We start from the raw sequence: 10,831 nt of genomic DNA, 5'->3' as shown, positions 1-10,831 counted from the left end.
CATGTGGGTTTGGTTCGAGGCAAAAGCGTGGGGGTGTCGGGGACAGACGCCTCCTGGCTCTGGCTCATTTCCCCCCCCCCCCAACTCCCCAGTTTGGCAGGGCGAAGTTGCATCCTCTGTGAGAGTTGTTCCCAAATTGCTGGAGTTTTAATTGCAGTGCAAGGAGCAAAAGCCGCAGAAATGTTTGGCGGGGGGGATATGGTGGGTGGGGGGAGGTAAAGGCTGGGGTGGGGAGACATTGTCTGGCAAGCAGAGTTGTGTGCAGGCGCTGGCGGGGGTTGTTACTAGAGCCAGCGTTACCTGTGGAACAAAGTCGCCTACTTCTTTAAATAAATAAATAAGCCTGGAATCTATGCATTTCCTTTTGGAGGGATGTGATTTCACAGGATTCCTCCGCCTGCCTCCCCCTGCATGTGGGATTGCTGAGTGACAGCTGTCAGGCTGGCTTCTGTCCACTAGAAGGCAGGCGGCAGTTATAATGAAGGATGTCAACAAAATTTGTGGTGATATTTCTTTTCTCGTGTGTGTGCCTGTATCTCTGTTATATCAGCCCAGCCCTTCCTGCTGTGCCTCCCCCCGCCAGCTCCAAAGGGGTGGGGGCTGCTGGACAGCAGAGGGATAGACCTTTGGATGGTGGGATTTGTGGGGGGAGTTTTCTTTGTGATCCATAGAGGCCTTTAGTTGCAAGCGTGGTGAAGGTGCTTGGCTGGGCTGTCCAGGGGGGAATGCTGCACAAAGTTGGATGCATTGGAGACCCTGCTGCTACCTTAAATTCTACAGATCTAGTTCTTAAGGGCCAAATTTTTGTAAGAGTCTTTTCTTTTGGATATTTTTTTTTTTTTTAAATCCCCTTGGTGCCAAGGCGCTGCAGTCCCTGCTTGCGAATAACACACTGGAATTCTTAGCTCAGACCCAGACACAGGGTTGCTGGAGTAGCTCCACTGAGCGACACTAGTGGGAGACCAGAACTACCCCCCTGGGTGCTTAGTTGGAAAACACTGAGATTCTTATACATCCAGAAAACCAGACTACCCTAATATCCAGGCTGAGGAGACTGAATACTTTGCAAGCTCACTTGGCAGGGGCCGGTTTCTCCCCATGCAAGACCAGGTGGCCAGTGCATAGAGAACTTGGCATGTTGCTTTGGGAGTGGAGATCAAAAGCCCTATTCTGAGCTCAGTTTCACAGCTATAAACCCAGCGGTCAGTGGAGTGACTCCAGATTGACACCCACATGACAGAGAGCAGAAGAGAACCCTAAGGACTTAGGCACCCCTTCAGCAAAGCACTTGAGCAGGAGCTGAAGACTCACTGAATTCAGTGCGACCTCTTCAGAGCTTTGCTGAATCGGGGCGTGATGACTCACTCGGTGTCCCCTGGCAGTGGCTGTCTTCTTGTCGGTGGGATCTGGCGCGGGGGCGGGGAATGCTGTTCTTTATACCTATGCAACCTGAATAGGCCAAACCATGCCTGGTGCAACTCCACTGCAGTCCACTGCCTCCTGGATCGTTATGTGGCAGGGTGATTTTAGCCCACTGGACCCGACTGTGCCCTCGCTCGTGCTGGTTTTGCACTGAGCAAGCGCCCCCTCCCTTCCTCTAACACACATGCAGAATAGTCTGGCTCTGTTGCTTTCAGTGGAGCTCCTCCTGGTTGGCACCACTGTTGGTCAGAGCAGGATTGGCCCCAGTGCCTTGAATGTGGGGTTGAAGGGGAAGTATTGGCATGGACATGATGCAGCGGTGGGAGCTGGAGGCTGTTGAAGGAGAGGCGGTGGAAGGTTATAGGAGGCTTGAAGGGGCTGGCTGGACAGACTGCCTGCCCTGGGCTCCTTAGAAGAGGCAGCAGGGACCCGGGGCAGTCTATTTCTGCTGAGATCCTGAGGAAAGCTCTGGGAGAATTGTAGGCTTCTATAAATAGCGTGTGTCAGCCAAGTGGAAACAGGGCCTTGAAATGCTCCTGCTATTCTCCCGAGTGCTGGAAACCAGCTCTTGGTAAACAGGGCTTTGGTGGGGAGGGCCCTCTCCTACTTCTGGACTTGTAATGTGGGGGGATGGGGGAAGATTTCTGCCTGGAAGTGGAGCCCAGTACCCCATGGAGAAGGGGCTCTGGACACCAGCCTGGGGCTCTGGCTGGCTGGCTGTGTAGTGGGTCCTTTGCATTGGAGATCTTCTCCCCTTCTCGTGGGGCACCGTAATGGTCAGTCAGATATGTGCTGTCCTGTCGGGCTGAGCCTTACTAAAGTGACTAGGGATTTTGGGTGCCCAACCTGAGACGCCGTAAAGGGGCCTGGGTTTTTAGTAAGTGCTGAGCATCCTGCGTCTGAAACTCAGACCCCTTTAAAGTAGATCACGTCAGGCCCCCAAAATCCCAAGTCGCTTCTGAAAATCCTGCCTCTGTAGGGAATAAGAATAAATGTTCAGCTTTCCCCACCACCTCCATGTCAGGTGATGCGTGACGGGCGCGCTCGAAAGCCTTGACTTTTGGTGTGTTTGGGGCGGACAGGTAAAGCTTTGCTTTGGAGCTTGCGTGTTATCTTCCATGCTGGGGAGTGTGGAAAGTGTGTTGCCCTGTGGCCTGCTGGTTCACATCCCTTCCCACACTGGTACTTGCTGGTGCAATTCGCTGCCCCTCGGCTCTGCTGTGAGGCATTGTCTGTTGCACAAGAGTGCGTTGCAGTGCCTGCTGTGACTCCGCCTCTCTGTTGCACACCTGTTCTGGTGCTTTGCACAGTTCCCCAGGGCACTTTGGCACTCTTCCATAAATGTGTGACTGCATTGCTCACTGGAGCATTTGTGCACTCCTGAGGCAATGCCCTGACTGCTATGACATACCAGCCAGAGAACGTATGTGCAGATGCACTGTGCTCTATGGCTCCTAGGCTTTGTGCACGTGGGTGTATTACTCACTGTGAAATAACCAGTGTGTCCCCCTGTGCATTGCAGGGCAAGTCATAATGGCTCCTTGGACGTACTGGTGCATTGCCCCGACCAGCAGGACACCTTTGCTGCTTTGCACACTGTCCTGTGCAGAGCACTAGTGCACCGCCTCTCTCCTGCATGCTCAGACTGGTGTGTGCACTCAGCGTTGCCACGTCTCTTGTGTGCCCATGCACTGGTGCATTTTATCATCTACTCTTTCACCTTTGCTTGGGCACATGGGTAAAAATGTTTTGTTTCCACAGCAAAACATAGCTTTAAGGCTGTAATTTTCTTTTTCTTCAGATGTGATCTCTGAGGTGTCTGCTGCGATTCTTAGTGGGGTATATTCTGGAGCCCGGGATGACAGGGATCTGACACACTCTTGGGATAGTTTGGTGGTGTAACAAAAAATAGCCTGGAGTTTAATGGGCTGCATTCAGGGCCCAGGCTTGCTTGCTGTTGAGAGGGTAGCATGTGCTTGCAGGGTGATAAGGTGTGTGCAGGAGAACATATGAGGAAAGCGTCCCACTTCCCGCTTGACAGTACTCGTCTATTTGGGCTGGGAGCTTGCTGAACTGGGCTCGATCTCAGCAGAGCGCAAAGATATGTGGGGGGCTGAGTCCCTGTTCCTCTCTGTGGGTTGGCTGCTGGGGCTGCGTATGGGGAAGATTGGCACAATGATCTCCTCTGTGGGGCTGGCATCAGTCACCAGTTCCATTGGCTGTCACAGAACCGGGTGTCCCTGTGCGTCCTGGGTGCAAAAATCGGCGTCAGAGAGTCCTGCTGCAGTCAGGGGAGGGGTGTCAATGGGAGTCGGGTCCCTCTCCTTCCTCCCTGCTCCCTGGCACTGCACCTTGCCCAGCCTCAAGACAGGCTGATGTTTTCTTTGCGTGGGGAAGGCTGCTAGCCCCCAACGCCCTTGGGGCGGGGAGGTTCCTGGGGAATGGAGAGACCACTCAGGGGATCTAATTAACTAACGGAGCCCCCTGGCCCAGGGGAAGCAAGGTGCTGGGGGAGGAGGATGTTGGGTGGAGCAGGTTTCCAAATAATGGGTTGCCCTTTGGGGCTAGTTACTTGCCTGGGCAGGAGGGCTGCCCCAGGGGAGCATCTGTTAGAGCTTGCAGGATGCATGCAAAACCGAGTGGGGAGAGATATGCAGCGTATGTGAAGTTTGTGTGTCCCCCTCCATGTGGGAGCGAGCTGCTAGAGGGAAGAGTTGCCTCAATCCAAGGGAGGGGTGAGGCAGTAGCAGCCTGGGAGACCCCAAACCCTCCCCCAAAAGCGCTGACGGCAGTGGTTCTGTTCCCAGCTCTGGGAGTGGGATCTAGCGGTTAACGGAAGTGGCCGATAGTAACCCGTGGGCTGTAGCCTCTGCTTGGCTGCTCAGCATCTCTGCCATGGGAGAGGGGTAAGACCAGACCAGGTTTGTGAGAAAAAGGTGAGCCTGGCTCTGCGTGCCAGGTGCTGGAGATGAGGAGCCGGCTGCTTGGTACCCAGGCCAAGGGAGTCTGTTAGGGTGGAGCTGTTCTGCGTCCTCTGCCAGCCCAAGTGGGCAGCAGCAGCCGCGTGAGGTGGTGGAATGTGACTCGCAGGCCAGGCAGAGGCGGGGTGCAAAGTGCGAGATGCTAGTGAGAAGCAGCAGCAGCCGTTGGGCCCTCTGGGGGGGTGGGGTGGGAGATCCCAACCCCCTTCCAGGGAGGGGGCGAAAGGAATGCAGCAGGGCATGCTGGCTGGGGAGCAGGAGACTAGGTCATGGGCCTGGGAGACTCAGATTTTCATAGACATGGCAAGTCGGGGTGGGTGTTGAAGATGGCCACAAAGAGGCCATCTCAGAGGAGATGATGGGTTGGTGAGCCGAGACCTGGATGGGGAGGGGACGTGTGTGCAAAGGCAGGAAAAAAGACACTTTTTAGGGACCGAGAGACTCCCCCAGGCACACCGCTGGGGTGGAGAAGTGGAGTGAGACACATTGACGTTTGGCAGACACGGCCAGGGAAGGCAAGCCACCACTCAACACAGGTGTGTGTGGAGACGTGGTTGAACGCCGACGCATCCTCAAATGGCAAGATATGGGGAGACTAGGGAAAACTGACCGTGGTACCAGTCTTCCAAAAGGAGGACGCTGTGATCCTGGCGTTCACTGGCCAGGAACTTCTCTCTTCTCACGTTAAATAAAGGGGTGCACTTAGGAGAAAAATGTCAGAGGTCCCAACCCTCTAAAGGCTTGTGCAGGTGCTTAATGTCCATGGTTCTACCCAAGCTAAGCCTGGATGTTAGTCTGCAAGATCAGGGTCTAAATATCTGGAGGTTAATGGAACCTTGGCGCAATAAAGATTAAATCTTGCAGTACCGTAAATCCAGGTGGCTCTTTGGAAGTGGCTGAAGCTTTGCTGATTGATCCCGTGGCCCCCAGGAATTTCCCCAGAATAAAATGTGATGGCTTTGGTTGGGGTGGGATGATACAAGGCACGCTCTTAGGGGAGCACAAGTGGATGACCTGTAATGCACCTCGATTTTAGTCGCGTCTTTGATAGGGTCTCACAAAATATTACGGGGAAAGTTTAATCCTCATGGCCTGGAAGGGGCACCTGTGGGGACCGAAAAGTGGTGAAGGATTGTGGTCAGGCAGGGATGATAAAAGTCAGCGCCTGGCCTGGTGTTAGGGGCCTACCAGGGGCTGCTTTTAGAACCAGTCTTGTTGGTCCAGAAGATACTAAACTGGGAGGAACTAGGAATGCCAAGACAGACAAACAGGGCTGCCCAGAGCAGGGGGCAAGTCGGGCAGTTTTCCCCAGGCCCTGCAGGGACCCCCACGATAATATAGTATTCTATAGTATTGCAACTTTTTTTTATGAAAGGGGCCCCCGAAATTGCTTTGCCCCAGGTCCCCTGAATCCTCTGGGGACAGAATAACCCCACGGACTCTGGAGAGACCAGAAAATAACAAACGAAGATTTGGGTTTGGTGGAGGGCATTCAAGTTGGATGAGACTTTGCTGCCAGAATGAAATTTTGACCCAAGATTGAAGAAGGGGAAAAAGCCATAACATTTAGGGAATGTGATCTTCTTATTTCGTTCCTTGTTTTTCAGTGTGGCTAGTAGAAAGCCCTGGGAAAACTAGCTGGACCAGATCTTGGATGAGAAGGGAGTAATGTGGGAAGGAGTAATGGCCTGGAGGAACCGAAGTGTGACAGTGGGCAGCAGGTTGAACAGGGAGGGCTTTGCATACTTGCAGTGCCCTATGATAGCAAAGAAAGCCAGGGCAGCCTTGGCCTGTGTGCTCTGAGACCTGGAACACGGAAAGCTAGTGTCCTCCTTCCTCCCGGTACCATCCACCCCCTGCTTTGTGTGATGGGGGGCTGGGCTGTATTGACCATGAGAGCATGTTGGAAGGACCATCAGGGGAGACTGACTGGGATCTGGGGAAGGGTTTTACTTGTGCTGTGATTTGAACGGGTTTCCCTTGGGGAGTCCTTCTCTTGCCTACCAATCCACCAGTCCACTGTCGCCTTTGTAACGCTTCCTGCAGCTCCTGGCGTGTTGGGTGCTTTTTATAAGTGGTAGTAAATCTATAGGTGGTTGGATTGTCCTGGCAGCAGTGCCCCGGGTATGCCGTGCTCGGCTCTGGGCATATCGTAATGAAGGGAGAACTAAGCTCATTTGCAGAGGGTCAAGGGAAGAGCAGCAAAACCGATTCAGGGCTGGAGAAGCCAGCTGACATGAGGTTGAATAAGGATAGGCTGGCTATGGGCTGGAGTGAATGGGGCTGGGGCCATATGCCAAGGCTGCAGGGAGATTAATTTGCATGGACCTGGGACAGGAGAGGAAAAGAGGTGGAGAGAAAACTTTGATTGCTGTCAAGGGAGGAAGCTTCCTGGAAGTGGGAGCTCTGGGAGCATGGCCTAGCATCTCGGGGCACGTGCTAAACCAGTCAGCGTATCGCAGGCTCTGAGCCTGCTAGGGACGGGGACGGGGAGCTGGGCTCTGTTTTTAGGTACTTCAGTGGCGCCTCTTAAGTCCTAAGTGCCTCCAGTCTTCAGTGTATTTGTCCTCACGTGCCCCGGGAGGCCAGGCAGTGCTGTTACCCCCTGTGCAGAGGGGGGACCTGAGGCACGGAGTGATAAAGTGATTGGGGTGGGCTGGTATGTGGTAGAGCAGGGAATTAATGCAGGGCTCCCAAGTTCCAGGCTCATGCCCTAACCCCTGGGCCCCACTTTCCTTGTACCAATAGGGGTTACTACTCATTGGTCTTTTCCATCTTTGATTGCTAGGGGTCCATACGTGTCGTGCTGCTGGGGTGGGAGGGGAGACTCCAGGGATTTCTCCATGGCAAGGGAAGCTCCTGGTTCTGCAGCTGGTGGAGGGGCATTGGGCGCATACTGTAACATGACCCTGGCCTGCTCTGGTCTAGCACGGGCTTTCCCCAAAGGATCCTGGGTCAGTGTCTTGGACCATGTTGCTCCATAACCAGGTCTTAGCTGGAGGTTTCTCTGCAACTCCCCCCCTGTGCTGGCTTCCCCAACAGCCGCGACTCACATAGCGTGTTCTCCCGGGTGTCCTCAACATGCACATCTGGTCCACCTGGGTGTTAATGGGATGTTGTGGCGTCTCTCCCCCGCTCCCCAGCACAGCCGTCCCTGAAAAGCTGCATCCTGGGAGGGCCAAGGGTGAGCGTGATGAGAACTCTGGGCCAAGAGGGAGGGCAGGGGACAACCCCGTTCAAGATGGGGCAGGACCACTTTGGGTGGGAGCCCTGGGGTGTGCAAACAAGGGAAGCAGTGAGGATGGGGTGGGCCTGCCATTCCTAGGGGAGCTGGTGGGGAAGAGAAAGGCAGGATTGGAAACAAGGAAGAACCCCCTTGGGGAGGGCTGGGGGGAAGAGGCCTGGGCTGATCCATGACCAAAGGGGATGCTGAGCGTCCACAGTCAGACACGGTGCCACAACCTCACGTGGCGGGCAGGTGTCTGCAGGTCCCCAGGGCCTGCTGCTGGGTGCACAGTGGGGGCTACCGCTGGAGCTGGCGTGGGTCTAGTGGGTGCTGTGTGGGAGGGGTGAAACGGAGGGGCCGAGCTCTGTGTGGCAGGGTGGGGGTGGCCGCCCCCCCCTCGACGTGCTAGCGAAGGCCGAGGCCCAGTCCAGCTGCTCATGTTGGCTGTTGATGCGTCCCAGCTGTCTGCTGGTCCCTGGGAGCGGCTGGGCGGCTCTGAGGTGCTGGGGAGTGGGTGTGGAGAGCCTGGCTTGCCAAGAAGGGGGCAGGGCAAGGGACGAGATTGGGGGCGGGGGTGTCTGCTGTTTGGCTGCCAGGCAGGCGTGTGTGCGGGGTCCGGCTGGGGCCTGCTCCCCGCGAGCCAAGCTGCCATCTCGCCCCTGGGCTCCGGGTGGGGGGGGAATGGAAGCGGGTTGGGGCGCGATGCCTGGTTGTTTCCTTGCCTGGCGAAGGCCTGGCTAGTGCGGAGCTGTCGCCTGGCTGATCAAAGGTGAATTCCTGAGCCAAAGCCCCAGGAGCTGTAATCCTCAGGCTGCAGCCTCCTGCTTCCCTGCCCCCCCCCCCACCCCCCGTACCCCACAAGCAAAAGGAGCCCAGGTGGAGGTGCCTTCCTCCCATCCACCATCCAGGGGGCTCCTCATCCCAGGCAGCGTCCGCGTCTGCGGTTTGTAAGGAGATGAAAACAATCCATAAAGCTTGTTCTCAGGCCTGGCATTCTCCCTCCTTTCCTCCCCCCCATTTTCTCCCTCCCACTTCCCACCTCTGCTCCTCTCAGATGCTTCAAATGCAGGGATGCCCCGAAGGCAGCAGAAGCACCTAGCGAGCACACACTAAATATTTGAACATGGATGGGCAGCTGGAATTTTGCCTGTGGAAACCCCCCTCCCCCCGCCATGACCCCTTCTCCTCCCAGGGCGATGGGGCAGGAGGGACAGACATAAGAGTGGCCAGACTGGGTCAGGCTAACGGTCCATCTAGCCCAGTATCCTGTCTTCTGACTGTGGCCAATGCCAGGTGCTTCACAGGGTATGAACAGAACAGGAAGTTATCAGCTGATCCATTCCCTGTCACCCATTCCCAGCTTCTGGCAAACAGAGACTAGGGACACCATCCCTGCCGATCTTGGCTAATAGCCATTGACAGACCTACCCTCCATGAATTTATCTAGTTATTTTTTGAACCCTGTTATAGTCTTGGCCTTGACAACATCCTCTGGCAAGGAGTTCCACAAGTTGTCTGTGCATTGTGTGAAATTCTCTGCCCTCTCTACCCCGCTGGCCATCCCCATGTTCAGGAAAGGGGCTGTGGAGGCCTTCGCTCTCTGCCAGGCATGGCATGACAAAAAACACCAACCCTCACCCCCTCCAGCAAGCAGCAGGCCTCTTTGCTAGAGAGGGATCAGCGGGCATCTCTTTGACACAAAGCACTCTCCCTGCAGCCCTGGCACACAGATGCATGCACTAGGAGCCGCAGTACTTGCCTACGAGCTAGCATCTCAGTGCACACTAGTATCCCAATGCTGACACCAGCATGCCCCCAGCCCACGCTTATGCTCCCCCAAGCCAAGAGGCGCTGTCCCCCCGTCATATATATCTGCACCCCTGAAATGTTCTGATACACACACATATCCCCCACCACCAGCACAGGTCTGCAGCTTCCCACCAGACACAGGCAAACATCTGCTTTCAGAGCCGTCCCCCCCACCATGGCTTCCCCCTCCCCCAGAAGCACCCTCCAGCCCAGCCCCGAACCCTGCAGGGGCTCTTGACTCCCCTCCCCTCCCCAGCATTCCATGGGAGTGAAACACACGAGCTGGCAGGGGCCGTCTCTCTCTCTCTCTCTCTGGCCCGCTGTCTGATTCCTGAACAAAGCCTCCCCTAGTTCTCCTGGGAGCCAGGGCTGAAACAGGAGAGGCAGCTTCTACTGCCACTGGCCTGGAATGGCTAATGATTGTTCCTCGGTCTCACCTCGGCTTTGCACTGGAAGAGGCAGAGCCCGGGGTGGGGGCACTGGGGAAGAGAGGAAGGGTCTGCAGGGGTCTGTAGCTCGTCCAGGCTGGTCTGGGTCGTTGTTGTTGGACCCTGCGGGGGTTTACTAGCACTCTCCCTTCCACACCCCTGCCTTCCAGGCCTTCCCCAGGGGGCATGCAGTGCTGAAGGGTGTTCTTGCCTCTGCTCTGGGGGGTTCCCTGTGCTATCATAGTGCTACAGTGACTGCCCAGCTGCAATCCTTCCCTGGGGACTTCTCAGAGAGGAAGCTGAGATGCAACAGCTGGAGTGTAAGCACCTTATGGGCAGAAATGCTGGGCCAGTTCTGTTCTACCTGCCCCTGGCAGGAGGGCGGATCAGCAAAACCAAATTCCTTCCAGTGTGGCTGAGAGCAGAATCTGATTGCTGGGATCCCTGCACCTCAGCAAAATGCCAGGCACCCCAGTGGTGCTCCCAGAATTACAGGGATCTCTTGGAGAAAACTTAGAAATCAGTCACCCTGATGGATCGGAGGTGGCGGGGGGAGAAGCCACGCTCATGGATACTGTTGAATTCTGGGGTCCCCAGAAGGTCCCCTTCACTTACCCAGCCCCGGTCGTCTGGGGAGCTCCCTGCATTTTGCACAAACCTCACAACTGCCACATTGCGAGGTGGGTCAGTACCATTATCCCCATTCTAGAGAAGGGGAAACTGAGGCCTGGAGAGGGGATGTGACTTGACCAAAGCCATGCTAGAATAGGGCTTTGTCAGAGCCCAGATTAGAAGCCAGGATTACCTGGCTCCTAATTGTGTGTGCAGACCACTGGACTGTGCCATGACGGTGGTATTCAGGTGGACTCATGTGAGCCTGCTCACTGTCTAGGTACATGCAGCAGAATGAGGCTTCCCCTCCCCATCCGCCTCCAGTAAAGCAAGTCCCTGTCGGAGCGCAGTCC

At 55.7% G+C, this 10,831-nt stretch overlaps 1 protein-coding gene across 2 annotated transcripts in view; it reads left to right on the top strand.

Annotated features, from left to right (window-relative positions):
• AHDC1 (AT-hook DNA binding motif containing 1) overlaps positions 1-10,831 on the top strand; it is a 101,367-nt gene that overhangs the window by 1,586 nt on the left and 88,950 nt on the right. The window lies entirely within an intron of this gene.

Source organism: Chelonoidis abingdonii, chromosome 25 (assembly GCF_003597395.2).
Source record: "Chelonoidis abingdonii isolate Lonesome George chromosome 25, CheloAbing_2.0, whole genome shotgun sequence".
NCBI lineage: Eukaryota > Metazoa > Chordata > Testudines > Testudinidae > Chelonoidis > Chelonoidis abingdonii.
This window is presented reverse-complemented; position numbering and strand designations above follow the sequence as displayed.